Below are 21,053 nucleotides of genomic sequence, written 5' to 3'. Positions count from 1 at the left end.
AAGGATTTATCATCGATAGATATGTGAAAAACACCTTGAGGATTGATTCTAAACATCGTTTGCCATGTTTCTGTCGATATTATGGAGTTAATTTGGAAAAAAGTTCACGTTTTAATGACTTAATTTTCGTTTTTTTTCTTACCCAAACGTGATGAAGAAAACGGAGCGATTTGTCAACACAAATAATATTTTTGTAAAAACAGAACATTTGCTATCTAACTGAGAGTCTCCTCATTGAAAACATCTGAAGTTCTTCAAAGGTAAATGATTTTCTTTGAATGCTTTTCTGGTTTTTGTGAAAATGTTGCATGCTGAATGCTAACGCTAAATGCTACGCTAGCTATCAATAGCTATCAATACTGTTACACAAATGCTTGTTTTGCTATGGTTGAGAAGCATATTTTTGAAAATCTGAGATGACAGTGTTGTTAACAAAAGGCTAAGCTTGAGAGCTAGCATATTGATTTCATTTCATTTGTGATTTTCATGAATAGTTAACGTTGTGTTATGCTAATGAGCTTGCGGATAGATTTACACAATCCTGGATACAGGTTTTTTTCATAGCTAAACGTGACGCAGAAAACGGAGCGATTTGTCCTAAACAAATAATATTTTTGTAAAAACTGAACATTTGCTATCTAACTGAGAGTCTCCTCATTGAAAACATCCGAATTTCTTCAAAGGTAAATTATGTTATTTGAATGCTTTTCTGGTTTTTGTGAAAATGTTGCCTGCTGAATGCTAACGCTAAATGCTACGCTAAATGCTACGCTAGCTATCAATACTGTTACACAAATGCTTGTTTTGCTATGGTTGAGAAGCATATTTTGAAAATCTGAGATGACATTGTTGTTAACAAAAGGCTAAGCTTGAGAGCTAGCATATTGATTTCATTTCATTTGCGATTTTCATGAATAGTTAACGTTGCGTTATGGTAATGGGATTGAGGCTGTAGTCACGATCCCGGATCCGGGATGGCTCATAGCAAGAAGTTATACGATCCTTCAAAATAAATGTCCCACAAGTGGTGGGTGTTAAATCATTACACAAAAGTGAGTATTCATTGGGCTTTTCATTTGAATAAATACGTTTTTCATACGTTTTTCAAAACTTTACTATCACAAATTCTTTATGTGATCTGAACATGATTCGGTGGGCCGTATTGAATCAGGTCGCGGGCCGCATACGTCCCCCGGGCAGGCCTTTGCCCAGGCCTGGTCTAGACAGTCACCGAGGGTGGCAAGAGCAAGAACGCCGACCTAAGTGACAAGGAGTTCATCCAGGTCATGTGCTCCCTGAACAAACACAAAGCACCAGGCACCAGAACCAGACTGGATCTTAGGAGAGTTCTATCAGACCTTTTGGAATCTCCTCAAGGCTGGCGTGGTGAAGGTTTTCAGAGCAGTATTCAGAGAAAAGAGGCTGGGTGGGTTCATGGGACAGAGTACCGTCTCTATTATCCTAAAGAAAGGGGACCTCAAGGACCTCTGGAACTGACTCCCAATCAACCTCCTCTCTGTCAATTACAAAATCATGACCAAGGACCTCACCAAATGGTTTGAGACACACATCTCCTCAGTAATAGCCCCAGACCAGACCTGCAGCATCCCCAGTAGATCCTTCAATGACAACCTTCTCCTGGTGAGAGATCTCATCCTGCACTCCCAGGAGTGGAAGTCCCATTTGGGCCTTCTCAGCTTAGACCAGAAGAAGGCCATTGAAAGGGTTAGCCATGGCTTCCTGCAAAGGGTGCTACCCAAGATTAACTTCCTCCAACACCTCATCCACTGAACTGAACTATGCTACCTGAACATCACCAACAGAGTTCTGGTATACAATACCCTCACAGACCCATTCACCATCAGATCCAGCAAACGCAAGGTTTCCCCTTAGCCCCTCTGTGGTACGTCATATACCTAGAGCCTTTCCTCCAGAAGATCAGGTCAACACTAGAAATCCTTGGCTACCAGATGTCAGGGGCCCAGGGGGAGAGGCTCATCACCATGATCAGCACAGATAGTTGCTTCATCGCCAAGGCAACAAAGGTGTTGGACCATTACTGTGCAGCCACTGGCGCCCTCGTCAACAAGAGTAATAGTGAACTGTTCCTGTCACAGGACTGGCATGAGACTCTCCGCCTCTTTCTCTGTCAAAACAGAGACCATCAAGCTGCTGGGGGTTACCTTCCAAAGGGAAGGGGGTGGCTCCATCAGCTGGGAGGAGACCATCCTCCATGTCCAACAGAAGATCTGCGAATGGAGCACACAGTCCTTCGTAATGAAGGGTAAGATCTGGGTCCTCAAGGTAATCGTTTACCCCATTCTCCTGTATCTAGGCAGGGTGTTTCCCCCAGACAGAGCGACCTTCAAGAAGATCGAACCATGATGTTCATCTCTATCTGGGGGAGCCAAATGGAGCAACTCATGTGCAGCACCCTGTACAAAGCAGTTGAGAATGTGGGGAAGGGGGTTCCAGGCATCCTTAACAACAGAACCCTCAGACTCGGCACCATCGCCCACACTGTGCCGTACTGCTTGGACCCCCCCAGTGTACAAAGTGTAAAGAGATTTTGACTTCAGGTCAGGTCTGCCCACAGCTGGGATGGCATCCTGGAAGTACAAGGACATCATTCCCAACCTGAGAGCCAGCTCATCCAAAGACCTGGTCAAAGAGGAGCCGGATTAGCGAGAGGCCATATAGTAATTGTATATTAATATGTAATGTGCAAATATATTTAAGATACATTTTTTTTATAAAAAAAATGACAACTTGCAAAGAACACTGGGTAATATGTCGCTGCATGGACAATTCCAGTAATATAGTGTAAATTAGATTACAGTACAATTGTTGATACCTAAATGGATTAACGTAAAATGGATTACAGTAGCTGTACTGTAAAATAAATTACAATAACTTACTGGCCAATTGCTGCTTGTAAGTTACTGTACATTTTACAGGATATGTTTTATAGCTACATGGGACAGGACAGGTCTAGTCTGACATAGAACAAGGGCACAGAATGCTTTGAAGGATACATTCAATATTTTGTTCAACCATGTAGTTTTAACTGTACACATTATATTCTCGCATAAGGTGCCATTTGAGACACTGCCTGTTTCAGGGCACGTAGCATGGTGTTGAGATGGCCTCGTCATTAGAGAGAATTATTCTTTTGTGTTTCTTTTAAATCTCTTATCTGTTTACTATTGAGCTCTCGTTGAGGATAAATTATGATTTACAGTACCAGTCAGAAGTTTGGACACACCTACTCATGCAAGGGTTTTTATTTATTTTTACTATTTTCTACATTGGAGAATAATAGTGAAGACATCAAAACTATGAAATGCCAAGAGTGTGCAAAGTTGTCATCAAGGCAAAGGGTGGCTACTTTGAAGAATCTAAAGTATATTTTGATTTGTTTAACACGTTTTTGGTTACTACATGATTCCATATGTGTTATTTCATAGTTTTGAAATCTTTGAAAATGTAGGTGTGTCCAAACTTTTGACTGGTACTGCATTTACAGTGCCTTCAGAAAGTATTCAGACCCGTTGACTTTTTCCACATTTTGTTACGTTACAGCATTATTCTAAAATCAATCTAAACACAATACCCTATAATGACTAAATGAAAATAGGGTTTCAGATATTTTAGCAAATGTATTAATAATACAATTAAATAAATACTTATTTACACAATGTCACGCCCTGGCCTTAGTTATCTTTGTTTTCTTTATTATTTTGGTTAGGTCAGGGTGTGACATGGGGGATGTATGTGTTTCGCCTGGTCTAGGGGTTTTGTATGTTTATAAATGTGTCATTTCTAGGTGTTTAACCACGCTGCATTTTGGTCCTCCTCTCCTTCAGCGGAAGAAAACCGTTACACACAAGTATTCAGACCTTTTTCTATGAGACTCGAAATTGAGCTCAGGTGCATCCTGTTTCCATTGATCATCCGTGAGATGTTTCTACAACTTGATTGGAGTCCACCTGTGGTAAATCCAATTGATTGGACATGATTTGGAAAGGCACACACCTGTCTATATAACGTCACACAGTTGACAGTGCATGTCAGAGCAAAAACCAAGCCATGAGGGCAAAGGAATTGTCCATAGAGCTCCAAGACAGGATTGTGTTGAGGAACAGATCTAGGGAAGGGTACCAAAATATTTCTGCAGCATTGAAGATCTCTAAGAACACAGTGGCCTCCATCATTCTTAAATGGAGGATGTTTGGAACCACCAAGACTCTTCCAAGAGCTGGCCGCCCGGCCAAACTGAGCAATCAGGAAAGAAGGGCCTTGGTCAGGGAGGTGACCAAGAACCCGATGCTCCCTCTGACAGAGCTCCAGAACCCTTTATGGTGGAGTGGCTAGACGGAAGCCATCTCTCAGTAAAAGGCACATGACACCCTACTTAGAGTTTGTCAAAAGGCATCTAAAAACTCTCTCACCATGAGACACAAGATTCTCTGGTTTGATGAACCAAGATTGAACTCTTTGGCCTGAATGCCAAGCTTCACGTCTGGAGGAAACCTGGTACCATCCCTACGGTGAAGCATGGTGGAGGCAGCATCATGCTCTGGGGATATTTTTCAGCGGCAGGGACTGGGAGACTAGTCAGGATTGAGGAAAAGATGAACGGAACAAAGTACAGAGAGATCCTTGATGAACACATTTCGGGACAAGTCTCTGAATGTCCTTGAGTGGCCAAATCAGAGCCTGGACATGAACCCAATCGAACATCTCTGGAGAGACCTGAAAATAGCTGTGCAGCGACACTTCCCATCCAAACTGACAGAGCTTGAGAAGATCTGCAGAGAATAATGGGAGATACTCCCCAAATACAGGTGTGTCAAGCTCGTAGCATCATACCCAAGAAGACTTGAGGCTGTAATCGCTGCTTAAGGTGCTTCACCAAAGTCCTGAGTCAATGGTCTGAATACTTATGTAAATGTGATATTTCCATTTTCTTTTTCTTTGTCATTATGGGGTATTGTGTGTAGATTATTGATGTAAAAAACAAACAATTTAATCAATTTTGAATAAGGCTGTAATGTAACAAAATGTGGAAAAGGTCAAGGGGTCTGAATACTTTCCGAAGGCACTGTATACGGAACATTAATATAAACGCAACGTGTGTTGGTCCAATGATTCATGAGCTGAAATAAAACATCCTAGAAATTTTACATATGCACAAAAAGCTTATTTCTCTCAAATTTTTCTGGACAAATTTGTTCATATCCATGCTAATGAGCATTTCTCCTTTGGCAAAGTAATCCATCCACCTGACAGGTTGGCATATCAAGAAGCTGGTTAAACAGCATGATCATTAAACAGGTGCACCTTGTGCTGGAGACAATAAAAGTCCACTCTAAAATGTGCAGTTTTGTCACACAACCCAATGCAATGCCACAGATGTCTTGAGTTTTGAGGGAGCCTGCAATTGGCATGCAGGACTGTCCACTGGAGCTGTTGCCAGATAATTTAATGTTAATTTCTCTACCACAAGACGCTTTCAACATTGTTTTAGTGAATTTGGCACTATGTCCAACCAGCCTTACAACCGCAGACCACGTCTAACCACGCCAGCACAGGACCTCCACATCTGGCTTCTTCACCTTCGGGATCACCTGAGACCAGCCACCCTGCAGCTGATGAAACTGAGGATTTTTTTCTGTCTGTAATAAAGTATTTTTGTGGGGAAAAACTCAATCTGAATGGCCTGGCTCCCAAGTGGGTGGGCCTATCCCCTCTCAGGCCCACCGATTGCTCTGCTCCTGCACAGTCGTGATTTCCATAGATTAGAGTCTATTGAATTTAATTAATTTCAATTGACTGATATACTTATGTGAACCTCTCGCCTCCTTCTCTCTCTCCCTCCCGGCCTACGTCTACGTCTACCTCCCTCTATCTCTTTCTGTGTCTCTCTTTTGGTGGCAGGGCACAGGTTGGGAATATTAATTACCTGGTTGGCTGGCAGTTAGACTAACAGACCCATAGACGTACGGGTGGACGGGTAGGTAGGCAGGTAGGTAGGTAGGTAGGTAGGTAGGTAGGTAGGTAGGTAGGTAGGTAGATAGACAGATAGACAGGTAGGTACCTTTTTTCTCTGCTGAGGAAGGATGGATGAGAAGAGAGAGTGAAGGATGAGACTGACTGCACCAGCCATGTCTGCCTCTCGTCGATAGCTGTGTGCAAGGAAAGGATATGCAATGTGAATGTGTGGTGTACCAAATTTGGTTACATGGGTTTTGCTTCAATGCCATTGAATTGGCCATTGTTTAAAAATAAATTAAACACAGATTAACACTGAATATACCAAACTGCAGTGTCGTGCATACATGCTTGCGTAAGCAGCATGGCATTATCAGGATTTAACCTCTGATCTCAGGGACAACATTCAAAGATGCAAAACTTTTAAATAAACACCCATCTTCCCATCATCGTCATTGTCATCAACATCAGCAGGTTTTTATGTGTTACATTTACCACGCCTGCCAGCTCTGACACTTCTAACACATTTCTGGCTCTCAGCAACTCACAGGAAAACAGATCAACAGATATCAACCAGAAGGCTTGAATCATGAACTGTAACAGTAATCAGTCATATAAGATCAGAGTTTGAATGATGATTCAAGCTCAAGATGGGCATGGCAAGGTCTGCCTCTTGTCGATTAGCTGTGTGCATGTAAAGACTACGCAATGTGAATGGGGGGTGTGCCAAATTGGGCATTCATGGGTTTTGTTGTTAACCTACTTCAGAACACACTGAGAACACTTTTAAAGTCTGGTTTATAAATGTATAGCACTCCTTTCCCGGTTGCTGGGAAGATGTGAAGCGCGGGGCGAGGCTCGCCTCATAGGGGAGTGATCCAGACTACTGCCTGTGGTGATCTTACTTGCGCTTTTAGCTGCCGAAGCATCACCCAGGTGGGTGCTTCACTTCTGGTAGTGGACGATCCAGCCTACAGACGAAGGATGAGCTGTGAATGTTGGAGAGCTCTGGGCTTGTCTGTCAGACAGTCAACCTCCCAGCAAAGCTGAACCATAAAGACAGACTACTGCCTTTCCGAACCACCTACCATCTCGTTCTGGAAGACCACCACCCAAGAACTGCAATATCCCTACATGTATTTGTATTTATTTTTTAAAGCGACTTTGAAATTCTGATTTGAATGAAAAGCGCTATATACATATATAATTGGTACTATTATTGCAAAACATACATTAATATACCAACACTGATCGCTGTGGGCAGTTCTGGCTCAGACAAGGCTCACATACTCGTATGCATACACAAAATACTATTAATGTAGAGAGATTTTTTTTCAGTAGAAAAACAACATTTGTCTTTATTCTTCAATACTGAACTTTAGGGGGTGGTTTCCCAGACACACATTAAGCCTGGTCCTGGACGACATTTTTTTTTTCAATAGTGAATCTCCATTGAGCTTGCTTTTTAGTCCAGGACAGCTCATTCTCCAGTGTTAAATCAACACCCATGTAAAATAGCCTTTTGTGTGACTAAAATATCACCCATAATATTTTGGGCTAGAAATGCTAGAAATGTCACAAATTGTCATTTTTCTCTCATGGCTAGTGGGCAGGGAGCTTATAGTCATGATCCTGCCTTGACTGACAGCTCTTTGAAATGCTTATGTCAAGAACCCTGGATGCAGTGAGCAGTGTTGCAGCACAATCAACTCAAGCATTGATTATACACAAAGCAACTCAAACAACATTGAATTTGCATCAAAGATGTCCATTTAAAAAAAATATATATATATATCTCGTGATGCTGTTCACAGCAGCACTGACAGACGTGTCAGAGTTTTGAACGACCCTTCCCCCTTTTTGTTCCATGTTGGCTGAAGAACTAGCTAGCCAGTAACTAGCTAACACCAGACACAGATGAAGAACAAGCTAGCCAGTAACTAGCTAACACCAGACACAGATGAAGAACTAGCTAGCCAGTAACTAGCTAACACCAGACACAAATGAAGAACTAGCTAGCCAGTAACTAGCTAACACCAGACACAGATGAAGAACAAGCTAGCCAGTAACTAGCTAACACCAGGCACAGATGAAGAACAAGCTAGCCAGTAACTAGCTAACACCAGACACAAATGAAGAACTAGCTAGCCAGTAACTAGCTAACACCAGACACAGATGAAGAACAAGCTAGCCAGTAACTAGCTAAGACCAGACACAGATGAAGAACAAGCTAGCCAGTAACTAGCTAACACCAGACACAGATGAAGAACAAGCTAGCCAGTAACTAGCTAACACCAGACACAGATGAAGAACAAGCTAGCCAGTAACTAGCTAACACCAGACACAGATGAAGAACTAGCTAGCCAGTAACTAGCTAACACCAGACACAGATGAATAACTAGCTAGCCAGTAACTAGCTAACACCAGACACAGGTGAAATGGGAGACATATAAGTATCTTTGCCATAGACGAATAGTGTAAACGTTTCATTATAGTCAAATTTTGGCATCAGTAGAGCAGCTGTCTAGCTTTATAAACTACACCCCTCCGCAAACACGCCTTCTCCGATGTTGGTTACAAGGCACTACTTATTTTAATTAGTTTAGAGAATATCATTTTACCATTGGCATATTAAAATGAGAGTTTGGGTGATGTCACCCTAAACCCTTAATATTCCTGCCTCCTGAATCCATGTGTTTGACATGGAGGAGGGTAACTCTATGATCCAACTTTATCAATGTAGTAGCAACAGTCATTTTTCATACTATGATCTGGTTTCATCCAAATATCATTCAACATGACTTTGACTGTTCATTACCTTCAAAAAATGAGATTTTAATAATATCATATTCACTTAAGGTCTCACTTGGTGACATCAACAAAGCAGAAATGGATAAAAGCAATAATCATGTTTGTCACTAACAAATTCAGTATTGGGTGGTAAACTCTACAATTGACTCAAACTGATCAGTTAAGTGATTTCCCTAAATTCAACACACCTTGTCTTCCAGCTCAGTTAAATCAAAAACATGAAGTGCCTCCAGGACCATGGTTGCCGACCCCTGCGTTAGAGCATTCTCATCCAGAGGATCTGAGGATGTTGTACAGCAGTATCAGTACTTCCACCCTTGCATGCAGTAGCGGATTTAGGTATAGGCGACATAGGCAGTCGTCCAGGGCGGCATCTTGCCAGGGGCGCGACTGGGCACCCGCACCAATTTGGAATGGTGACATTTGTGTGATCGTTTTTGATTGTAGTTGAGTAAGGCAGGCTACTGTCTGGGAAGGTCTCCCACTCAGAAGTACGAGATGGGGAGGGGGGCAAAGGTAGGTTGACCTCAGGTCTCCTGGAAGCCCGAGGTAGAGGGAGCAGGGGAATCTATCAAATAGCGCACCTCTAACTTTGAACAGTACTAATGCAATTAGTAAATCAGTCACACTACAAAATGCTACCAACTAAACCACAATTCATTTACATTTACATTTAAGTAATTTAGCAGACGCTCTTATCCAGAGCGACTTACAAATTGGTGCATTCACCTTATGACATCCAGTGGAACAGCCACTTTACAATAGTGCATCTAAATCTTTTAAGGGGGGTGAGAAGGATTACTTTATCCTATCCTAGGTATTCCTTAAAGAGGTGTGGTTTCAGGTGTCTCCGGAAGGTGGTGATTGACTCCGCTGTCCTGGCGTCGTGAGGGAGTTTGTTCCACCATTGGGGGGCCAGAGCAGCGAACAGTTTTGACTGGGCTGAGCGGGAACTGTACTTCCTCAGTGGTAGGGAGGCGAGCAGGCCAGAGGTGGATGAACGCAGTGCCCTTGTTTGGGTGTAGGGCCTGATCAGAGCCTGGAGGTACTGAGGTGCCGTTCCCCTCACAGCTCCGTAGGCAAGCACCATGGTCTTGTAGCGGATGCGAGCTTCAACTGGAAGCCAGTGGAGAGAGCGGAGGAGCGGGGTGACGTGAGAGAACTTGGGAAGGTTGAACACCAGACGGGCTGCGGCGTTCTGGATGAGTTGTAGGGGTTTAATGGCACAGGCAGGGAGCCCAGCCAACAGCGAGTTGCAGTAATCCAGACGGGAGATGACAAGTGCCTGGATTAGGACCTGCGCCGCTTCCTGTGTGAGGCAGGGTCGTACTCTGCGGATGTTGTAGAGCATGAACCTACAGGAACGGGCCACCGCCTTGATGTTATTTGAGAACGACAGGGTGTTGTCCAGGATCACGCCAAGGTTCTTAGCGCTCTGGGAGGAGCCAGACACATTCATAATACTGTGAATGTATAGTTTCACAAACATAGTGTTGCATTTTTTTCTGGTTGTGCGAAATCGGTAAGAATAATATAAAACCAGTCTGCACACCACCAAGGTACTGTATATTGGTTTAGTCTTGAGTCTTGGTTGACAGTGTTGATGCTCGAGTGCCAAATCAACACAAATTTGTTTCTATTTGACTTTGTTACTTCGTTTTGATATTTATGAGTCTTATTTTTGTATATATTTTTACATTTATATAGTTGTAAATGTTATGATTATTTATTTGTGTTGTTCCAAATGTCTGAATAAAAATGACAGTTAGTGCGGAATGGGCACTGAAGGGGGGGCTCGCCCCAGGGAGCCATACAGGCTAGAATCACCACTGCTTACATGTATTACGCCATCCATACATTAACTACACAGGTGCTTACATGATCTAACATGGCCACTGACTGAGCTTATTTAGATAATATACAGTTGAAGTGTTGTTTACCCAGTTAAACTTGTACAGCCCCAATCCTTACATTAACATTCAACATTTTAGTAAACACTCTTATCCAGAGCGACCGGATAGGTGTTGTAACATGTCTTGTTTTACTGGATCAGCCATAGTAGTACAGTTCCCCTGGAGCAAATACGGGTTATGTGTCTTGCTCAAGGGTACAGATTTTTCACTTTGTCTGCACTTTGTAGGGGTAGTATACAGAAGATAGCCCTATATGGTAAAATACCAAGTCCATATTATGGCAAGAACAGCTCAAATAAGCAAAGAGAAACGACAGTCCATCTTTAGCCATGAAGGTCAATCAATCCAGAAAATGTCAAGAACGTTGAAAGTTTCTTCAAGTGCAGTCGCAAAAACAATCAAGCTCTATGATGAAACTCGCTCTCATGAGGCCCGCCACAGGATTGGAAGACCCATAGTTACCTCTGCTGCAGAGGATAACAGTTACCAGCTTCAGAAATTTCAGCCCAAATAAATGCTCAGAGGTCAAGTAACAGACACATCTCAACATCAACTGTTCAGAGGAGACTGCGTGAATCAGGCCTTCATGGTTGAATTGCTGCAAAGAAACCACTACTAAATGACACCAACAAGAAGAAGAGTCTTGCTTGGGCCAAGAAACACGAGCAATGGACATTAGACCAGTGAAAATCTATCCTTGGTCAGATGAGTCCAAATTTGAGATTTTGGGTTCCCACCACCGTGTCTATGTGAGACAGAGTAGATGAATGGTTGATCTCTGCATGTGTAGTTCCCACCGTGAAGCATGGAGGAGGTGTGTTGTGTGGGTTGCTTTGCTGGTGACACTGTCCGTGATTTATTTAGAAATCAAGGCACACTTAACCAGCATGGGTACAACAGCATTCTGCAGCGATATGCCATTCCATCTGGTTTGCTCTTAGTGAGACAATCATTTGTTTTTCAACAGGACAATGACCCAAAACACACCTCCAGGCTGTGTAAGGAATATTTGACAAAGAAGGTGATTGATGGAGTGCTGCATCAGATGATCTGGCCTCCACAATCACCCGACCTCAACCCAATTGAGACGGTTTGGGATGAGTTGGACCACAGGTAAAGCAGCCAACAAGTGCTCAGCGTATGTGGGAACTCCTTCAAGACTGTTGGAAAAGTATTCTAGGTGAAACTGGTTAAGAGAATGCCAAGAGTGTGCAACGCTGTCAAGGCAAAGGGTGGCTACTAATAATAAATATATATTTGATTTGTTAAACACTATTTTTGGTTACTACATGATTCCGTAAGGTGTTATTTCATAGATTTGATGTCTTCACTAATATTCTACAATGTAGGAAATACTAAAAATAAAGATAAACCCTTGAATGAGTAGGTGTGTCCAAACTTTTAACTAGTTATGTTTATGTTTTTGAATGTACATTTATTGATTCATTAATCTAATGGTACTCAAACATAAATAGCATACATTTCTACAAACTATTTCCATCTGTTACTTGGACTTATTGCACCTGTTACTGAAATGGTTCTTCCAATTTAGATTTTTGGATAGTCTCATATCAGTTTCATTGCTTAGTCTTCCCAGCCCTGTGAATACTAATACCAAATGTTGGATATCCCCGATCTGGATTCCAATAGGAATTACACATAACTTTGCAAGCCAACATGATATGACTTTCAGGCCTGATGTGCCCTGTAAACTGTTAGTTTCAGGTCACTGTATTATGTTAAAACTAGGCCCTCAAAAGAAAGCCTTACAAAATATGTAACTGTGTGGCTCAGTTGGTATAGCATGGGGTGTGGGTGTGATCCCCATGGGGAACCAGTTTGAAAAAGTATGTACTCACTACTATAAGTCACTATAAATAAGTGCATCTTATGAAACGTAATGAATGTAATTCAAATGACCATATATTCACTTAGGATTGCACTTGGTGAACGCCACAGGACTAAACAATTTTATGCAAAAACCGTGTCTCTATCACTAGTAAACACAGTCATGGGTGGTACTGGGAACTCTAAAATTCACTTGAAAGGATCCCTGGGAAATAAGGCTTAAAAACCTACAGCAGGCTATTTATTAAGACCCTAAAGTGTTTCCCCTATGGCTTCACTCTAAATAACCTTACTTGGTTCCAACTTCCATCTTTATTTTTCAGAGGGTATCAATCAATAAATCAAATTTATAAAGCCCTTTTTGCATCAGCAGCTGTCACCAAGTGCTATATAGAAACCCAGCCTAAAACCCCAAACAGCAAGCAATTCAGATGTAGAAGCACGGTGGCTAGGAAAAACTCCCTAGAAAGGGAGGAACCTAGGAAGAAACCTAGAGCGGAACCAGGCTTTAAGGGGTGGCCAGTTCTCTTCTGGCTGTGCCGGGTGGATATTATAAAAGTACATGACCATTATTAAGGCCAGATTGTTCTTCAAGATGTTCAAATGTTCATAGATGAGCAGCAGGGTTGTAGAGGGTGCAACAGGACAGTATCTCAGGAGTAAATGTAATTTGGCTTTTCATAGCTGAGCATTCAGAGGTCAAGAGAGCAGGTGCGTTAGAGAGAGAAAGAGATAGAGGGTCAAAAACAGCAGGTCCGGTCCAAGGTAGTACAGTATGTCCGGTGAACAGGTCAGGGTTCCATAGTCGCAGGCAGAACAGTTGAAACTGGAGGAGCAACACGACAAAGTGAACTGGGGACAGGCAGGAGGAGAGGGAGAGAGAGATAATTAGAGGGAGCATACTTAAATTAATACAGCACACCAGATGAGAAAGGATAATTACACCGATATAACAGACTGACCTTAGCCCCCCCTGCACATAGACTATGGCAGCATAGATACTGGAGGCTGAGACAGGGGGGGGGGGGGGGGGTCGGTGGACACTATGGGCCCCGTACAGTCATTGACAAGTGCTATATGTTGGCATGTATGTCTACTGGTGGGCTTTTGCCCTGCAAGCTACGATCAAAACAGGCTCAACATTCATGTACATTTTCCAAATAAACTAACTAGCCTAGAGGAGGAGAATTATTATTAATACTTTATTTATTTTTTTACTTTCCACTGGCACTGACACCCAATGGGATGAATGTGAATTATGGTTTTGGGTTCGTCAAAAAACACCAGGGCCTAATGACGTCTCTGCTTCTAGCGACAACTTAAGGAAAACAGATAAGTAGATATGGTCAATCACAAGTCTTGCATCATCAAGGTGAACGTTAACAGAAACCAATTATACACACTAATATCAAATCAAAACAAATGTATTTATATAGCCCTTCGTACATCAGCTGATATCTCAAAGTGCTGTACAGAAACCCAGCCTAAAACCCCAAACAGCAAGTAATGCAGGTGTAGAAGCACGGTGGCTAGGAAAAATTCCCTAGAAAGGCAAAAACCTAGGAAGAAACCAAGAGAGGAACCAGGCTATGTGGGGTGGCCAGTCCTCTTCTGGCTGTGCCGGGTGGAGATTATAACAGAACATGGCCAAGATGTTCAAATGTTCATAAATGACCAGCATGGTCAAATATTAATAATCACAGGCAGAACAGTTGAAACTGGAGCAGCAGCACGGCCAGGTGGACTGGGGACAGCAAAGAGTCATCATGTCAGGTAGTCCTGAGGCATGGTCCTAGGGCTCAGGTCCTCCGAGAGAGAGAAAGAAAGAGAGAAAGAGAGAATTAGAGAGAGCATACTTAAATTCACACAGGACACCAGATAGGACAGGAGAAGTACTCCAGATATAACAAACTGACCCTAACCCCCCGACACATAAACTACTGCAGCATAAATACTGTAGGCTGAGACAGGAGGGGTCAGGATATCACTGGCTTGGGTGTGTAGAGACTTAAGCAGAAGCAGAGATAGCAGTGTGCATTATCAGACAGACATACAGACATCTCTTGAAAGAAGAATGGCTTTGGTCATAAAGCTCAGCATTCTACTGGCTGTTCTGATCAGAACCATCCTTGCACGCCAGTACATCATGAGAAAGGGGGAAAGTTATCGCACTTCAGGTCGTTTTGTAGGAGACTACTGCTTGATCTTCAATTCCACAGCTAATGGGAGCCTGCTGCTTTGGAATTCAATTAACCCAGTTGAGAATTCCACCCTGGCAGCGAAGTTTAGGGATCGACTGAAACTGACTAGGGGTCCGACAGATTCAAATCTCTTGATCAACAATCTTACTCGGTCAGACTCTGGACAGTACAGGGTGGTGTGTTCGAGAGATCGCAGGGTGTCATACCAGGACAACACTGACATCTTAGTCTGCAGTGCTTTCAATAAACAGAGGTCTCTACATGCTGATGTAGGAGAGACAGTAAAGCTACAGTGTGAGGGTGGAAGTGGTAGTGAAAACATCACAGTCCAGTGGTTCTGGGAGGACACCAGAGTAATGGACAAAGTGTTGGCTGAGAACAGCTCCTCTCTCCAATTCACCAACCACACTGTAAAGGACCTGGGCAATTACACATGCGTAGTACTGGGCGGACAGCTTTGTGTTTTCCAGCCAAATGTTTAATCTGAGACATGGGACACAGTATGTTATTTTCTCAGTGGGAAAATAGGCTGTACTACCCTGCTTTATCACTGATGGGTATGCATTCTGGGACACCTCATTAAAAGCAAGGGAAACAGCTGTATGTGACAGATGGAAGAATATCAGGGAACTACTCCCTGGTCTTCCCATCACTGATGCTCAACCACTCAGGGAATTTTGAGTGCTCTGAGTTTGGCCACCTAAACAGAATATGCTTTGAACTCCTGTTGTCCCCCAAGTCTGACCCGCTCACAGAATTATTCTCAGAGGGAGATGAGGTTGTTCTCAACTGTAACTCTAATCTCAATGTGTCTGCCAAGGTGGTGTAGTACAGACAGACTGCTCAGGTTGACAAAGTCATTCTGGACACAGAATATAAACAACCACATTTGCCTCAAAATCTCAATGCATCTCACCCTCACTCCTTTCTGGCCCTCTCTAACCTCTCATTGGCGGACAGTGGGGAGTACTGGTGTTCTATGACAAAGTGTGTGTATCAGCAACTAAGACCCTCTTGCTGGAGTGGGACCCCTTTGGCATCGACTCCACATTCTACAGAGTGTACTCTTCACTGATGGGCTGTGCTCTGCTGGGGATGGTCTGTGCTGTGATCATTCTGATCATGATGATCAGGAGAAAAAATGACTGCAGCTCAGACTCAGGGACAGCGGAGCAGCAGAGTGGAAGAGGAGAGAGAAGAGAGTGAAGAGAGAAGAAGATAGTGTGAAGACAGAAGAAAGTGAGAGAGAGAGGAAGATAAAGAGATCTGTGAGTAAAGTTTAAAGGAGCAACATGTAATACTTTAGTCATTATTTACATTCCCTCATGGTAGTTGAAGGACACTGCTTAGAAATGCCTAAAATGGCTTGGTACTGCTTTCTTATTTTATCATAATCGCAAAAATGTTACCAGGACGTGAAGAAGTATTGCTGATGTTCTTGCTTTTGCTATTGTTGTCAACTTTGAGAATGAAAACCGATCAGAAAACAAAATGATGTACACCCACTTATGGTAAAAAAGTTCAAGCAACGTTTTTCTCTCATGGATTACTATTCATTTGCGACTGTTAATATTTAGCAGTATTTGCAGGTGAAAATGTTACATGTATACCCTATAAAGGTGAAACTTCATTAGTAAGCAAGGAAATGTCCATTGTGTAAGACTTGATATAAACTATGTTGGACGAGAGAATAAAAACTCAAGCATGAAGAACTAATGTAACAGTAAATGGCTTTGTCCAAGCCACAATGACCTATAGGGCAGGAGCCAATACATTTATCCTGTTTCTGTAGTGAGAGGCAGCTTAATGTAAAAGTACACCTCCCGGACAGAACACTCTTCTGTCATCTCACCACGAGTCAGGATGCTCTCGGTATTGCAGCTATAGAACCTTTTGAGGACCCATGCCAAATCTTTTTAGATGCCTGTGGGGGAATAGGCTTTGTCGTGTCCTCTTCACAACTGTCTTGGTCTGTTTGGACCATTCTAGTTTGTTGGTGATGTGGACACCAAGGAACTTGTAGCTCTCAACCTGCTCCATTACAGACCCATCAATGAGAATGGGGGCGTACTCGGTCCTCCTTTTCCTGTAGTGCACAATCATCTCCTTCGTCTTGATTAGGTTGAGGGATAGGTCATTCTGGCACCACCCGGCCAGGTCTCTGACCTCCTCCCTATAGGTTGTCTCGTCATTGTCGGTGATCAGGCCTACCACTGTTGTGTTGTCTGCATACTTAATGATGGTGTTGGAGTCGTGCCTGGCCACGCAGTCATGGGTGAACAGGGAGTACAGAAGGGGACTGTGCACGCACACCTGAGAGGATCCAGTGTTGAGGATCAGTGTGGCGCATGTGTTGCTACCTAACCTCACCACTTGTGGGTGGCCCTTCAGGAAGTCCAGGATCTAGTTGCAGAAGGAGGGATTTAGTCCCAGGATCCTTAGTTCAGTGATGAGCTTTGAGGGTACTATGGTGTTGAATTCTGAGCTGTAGTCAATGAATAGCATTCTCACATAGGTGTTCCTATTATCCCGGTGGGAAAGAGCAGTGTGGAGTGTAATAGAGATTGCATCATCTGTGGATCTGTTTGGGCGGTATGGAAATTGGAGTGGATCTAGGGTTTCTGGGATAATGGTGTTGATGTGAGCCATTAGCAGCCTTTCAAAGCACTTCATGGCTACGGACGTGAGTGCTACGGGTCTGTAGTCATTTAGTCAGGTTGCCTTAGTGTTCTTGGGCACAGGGACTATGGTGGTCTGCTTGAAACATGTTGGTATTACAGACTCAACCAGGGACATGTCAAAAATGTCAGTGAAGACACCTGCCAGTTGGTCTGCACATGCCTGGAGTACACGTCCTGGTAATCCGTCTGGCCCTGCGGCCTTGTGAATTTTGACCTGTTTAAAGGTCTTACTCACGTCGGCTACGGAGAGCGTGGTCACACAGTCGTCTAGAACAGCTGATGCTCTCATGCATGCCTCAGTGTTGCTTGCCTCGAAGTGAGCATAGAACTGATTTAGCTCGTCTGGTAGGCTCTTGTCACTGGGCATCTCGTGTATGTGCTTCCCTTTGTAGTCTATAATAGTTTACAGGCCCTGCCACATAAGACGAGCATCGGAGCCGGTGTAGTATGATTCAATCTTCGCCCTGTATTGGCGCTTTGCCTGTTTGATGGTTCGTCGGAAAGCATAGAAGGATTTCTTATCAGCTTCTGGGTTAGAGTCCCGCACCGGTACTTCCTGCGCAGACAGAGATGGCCCCCTCTCTTCGTGTTCTTAGGAAACTATGCAGTATTTAGTTTTTTTAATGTATTATTTCTTATACTATTACCCCAGGAAATCTTAAGTCTCATTAAGAGCAACATCAACTTACCAACATTATAACCAGAAATACGACTGTCCCGAAGCGGATCCTCTGTTTGGTCCACCACCCAGGACAATGGATCGGATCCCAGCAGGTGACCCAAAATAACGGCGACGCAGAAGAGGCACAGAGCGGTCTTCTGGTCAGGCTCTGTAGACAGGCACATCACCCACCGCTTCGGAGTATACTACTTGCCAATGACCAGTCTCTTGACAACAAGGTAGGCGAAATCCGAGCAAGGGTTGCCTTCCAGAGAGACATCAGAGATTGTAACATTCTCTGTTTCACGGAAACGTGGCTCACTCAGGATACGTTATAAGAGCCGATACAGCCACCTGGTTTCTTCAGACATCACGCCAACAGAAACAAACATCTCTCTGGTAAGAAGAAGGGCGGGGTGTATGCCTTTTGATTAACGAGTCGTGGTGTGATCATGACAACATACAGGAACTCAAGTCCTTTTGTTCACCTGACCTAGAATTCCTTACAATCAAATGCCGATCGCATTATCTACCAAGAGAATTCTCTTCATTTATAGTCAGTCGTGTATATCCCCCCCAAGCAGACACCTCGACGGCCCTGAAATAACTTCATTGCACTCTATGTAAACTGGAAACCACATATCCTGATGCTGCATTTATTGTAGCTGGGGATTTTAACAAGGCTAATTGAAAACAAGGCTCCCTAAATTTCAACTGCATATCAAATGCACTTGTCACGCCCTGGCCATAGAGAGGCTTTAATTCTCTATTTTGGTTAGGCCAGGGTGGGCATTCTAGTTTCTTTATTTCTATGTTTTCTATTTCTTTGTTTTTGGCCGAGTGTGGTTCCCAATCAGAGGCAGTTGTCTATCGTTGTCTCTGATTGGGAATCATACTTAGGCAGCCTTTTCCCACCTGTGTTTTGTGGGTAGTTATTTTCTGTTTAGCTGTTTTGTTGCCTGACAGAACTGTGTGCTTTCGTTTTTTATACTTTGTTATTTTGTTGCGGTGTTCAGTTTAATAAAAATCATGAACGCCTACCACGCCGCACCTTGGTCTCCTTCTTCAACCCATGAGAGTCATTACAGCGCGACCCGGGCTGGCAAAATTCTGGATCATTGTTACTCTAACTTCCGCGATGCATACAAAGCCCTCCCTCGCCCTACTTTCACCAAATCTGACCACGACTCCATTTTGTTGCCCCCAGCCTATAGGCAGACACTAAAACAGGAAACGCCTGTACTCAGGTCTGTTCAACGCTGGTCCGACCAATCTGATTCCACACTTCAAGATTGCTTCGATTACGTGGACTGTGATATGTTCTGGATAGCGTCGAACAACAACATTGATGTATACGCTGATTCGGTGAGCAAGTTTATTAGGAAGTGCATCAGTGATGTTGTACCCACGGCGACTATTAAAGCCTGCCCCAACCAGAAACCATGGATTGATGGCAGCTTTCGCTCAAAACTGAAAGTGCGAACCATTGCTTTTAATCAGGGCAAGGCGATGGGAAACATGACCGAACACAAACAGTGCAGCTATTCCCTCTGCAAGGCAATCAAACAAGCTAAGCGTCAGTATAGAGACAAAGTAGAGTCGCAATTCAACGGCTCAGACACGAGAGGAATGTGGCAGGGTCTACAGTCAATCATGGACTACAAAAAGAAAACCAGCCCCATCGCGGACCCCGATGTCTTGCCCCCAGACAAACAAAACAAATTCTTTGCTCGCTTTGAGGACAATACAGTGCCACCAAAACATTTAAAAGTGTTAACCCTCGCAATTCTGTCTCGCAAGGCTGAAATGGTCCACTCACACAGACAGCGTGGTGAAGAAGGCGCAACAGCGCCTCTTCAACCTCAGGAGGCTGAAGAAATTTGGAAATCACCAATGACACTCAACTTTTGCACAATCGAGAGCATCCTGTCGGGCAGTACCACCGCCTGGTACGGCAACTGCTCTGCCCACAACTGTAAGGCTCTCCAGAGGGTAGTGAAGTCTGCACAACGCATCACCGGGGGCAAACTACCTGCCCTCCAGGACACCTACACCACGAGATGTCACAGGAAGGCCATAAAGATCATCAAGGACAACAACCACCCGAGCCAAGGCCTGTTCACCCCGCTATCATCCAGAAAGCCAGGTCAGTACAGGTGCATCAAAGCTGGGACCGAGAGACTGAGAACAGCTTCTATCTCAAGGCCATCAGACTGTTAAACAGCTGCGGATGCTGCCAACATACGGACTCAAATCTCTAGCCACTTTAATAATGATAAATTGGATGTAAGAAATGTATCACTAGTCACTTTAAACAATGCCACTTTATGTAATGTTAACATACTTTACATTACTCATCTCATATGTATATACTGTACTCTATACCATCTACTGCATCTTGCCTATGCCGTTCGGCCATCGCTCATCCATATATTTATATGTACATATTCTTATTGATTCTTTTACACTTGTGTGTGTATAAGGTAGTTGTTGTGAAATTGTGAGATTACTTGTTAGATATTACTGCATGGTCAGAACTAGAACTAGAAACACAAGCATTTCACTACTCGCATTAACATCTGCTGACCAATAAAATTTGATTCGATTTGACCTTGAAAGTGGCAGCGCTACCCTTTAGCTCATTGTGAGTGTTGCCTGTAATCCATGGCTTCTGGTTTGGGTATGTACGTACAGTCACTGTGGGGACCACATCCTCGATGTACGTATTGATGAAGCCAGTGACTGATGGGATGTACTCCTCAATGCCATCGGAAGAATCGCGGAACATGTTCCAGTCTGTGCTAGCAAAACAGTTCTGTAGCTTAGCATCTGCTTCATCTGATCACTTTTTATAGACCCAGTCACTGGTGCTTCCAGATTTAATTTTTTCTTCTAAGCAGGAATCAGGAGGATAGAATTGTGGTCAGATTTACCAAATGGAGGG

The sequence above is a fragment of the Oncorhynchus nerka genome, linkage group LG1, assembly GCF_034236695.1.
Source record: "Oncorhynchus nerka isolate Pitt River linkage group LG1, Oner_Uvic_2.0, whole genome shotgun sequence".
NCBI lineage: Eukaryota > Metazoa > Chordata > Actinopteri > Salmoniformes > Salmonidae > Oncorhynchus > Oncorhynchus nerka.
This window is presented reverse-complemented; position numbering follows the sequence as displayed.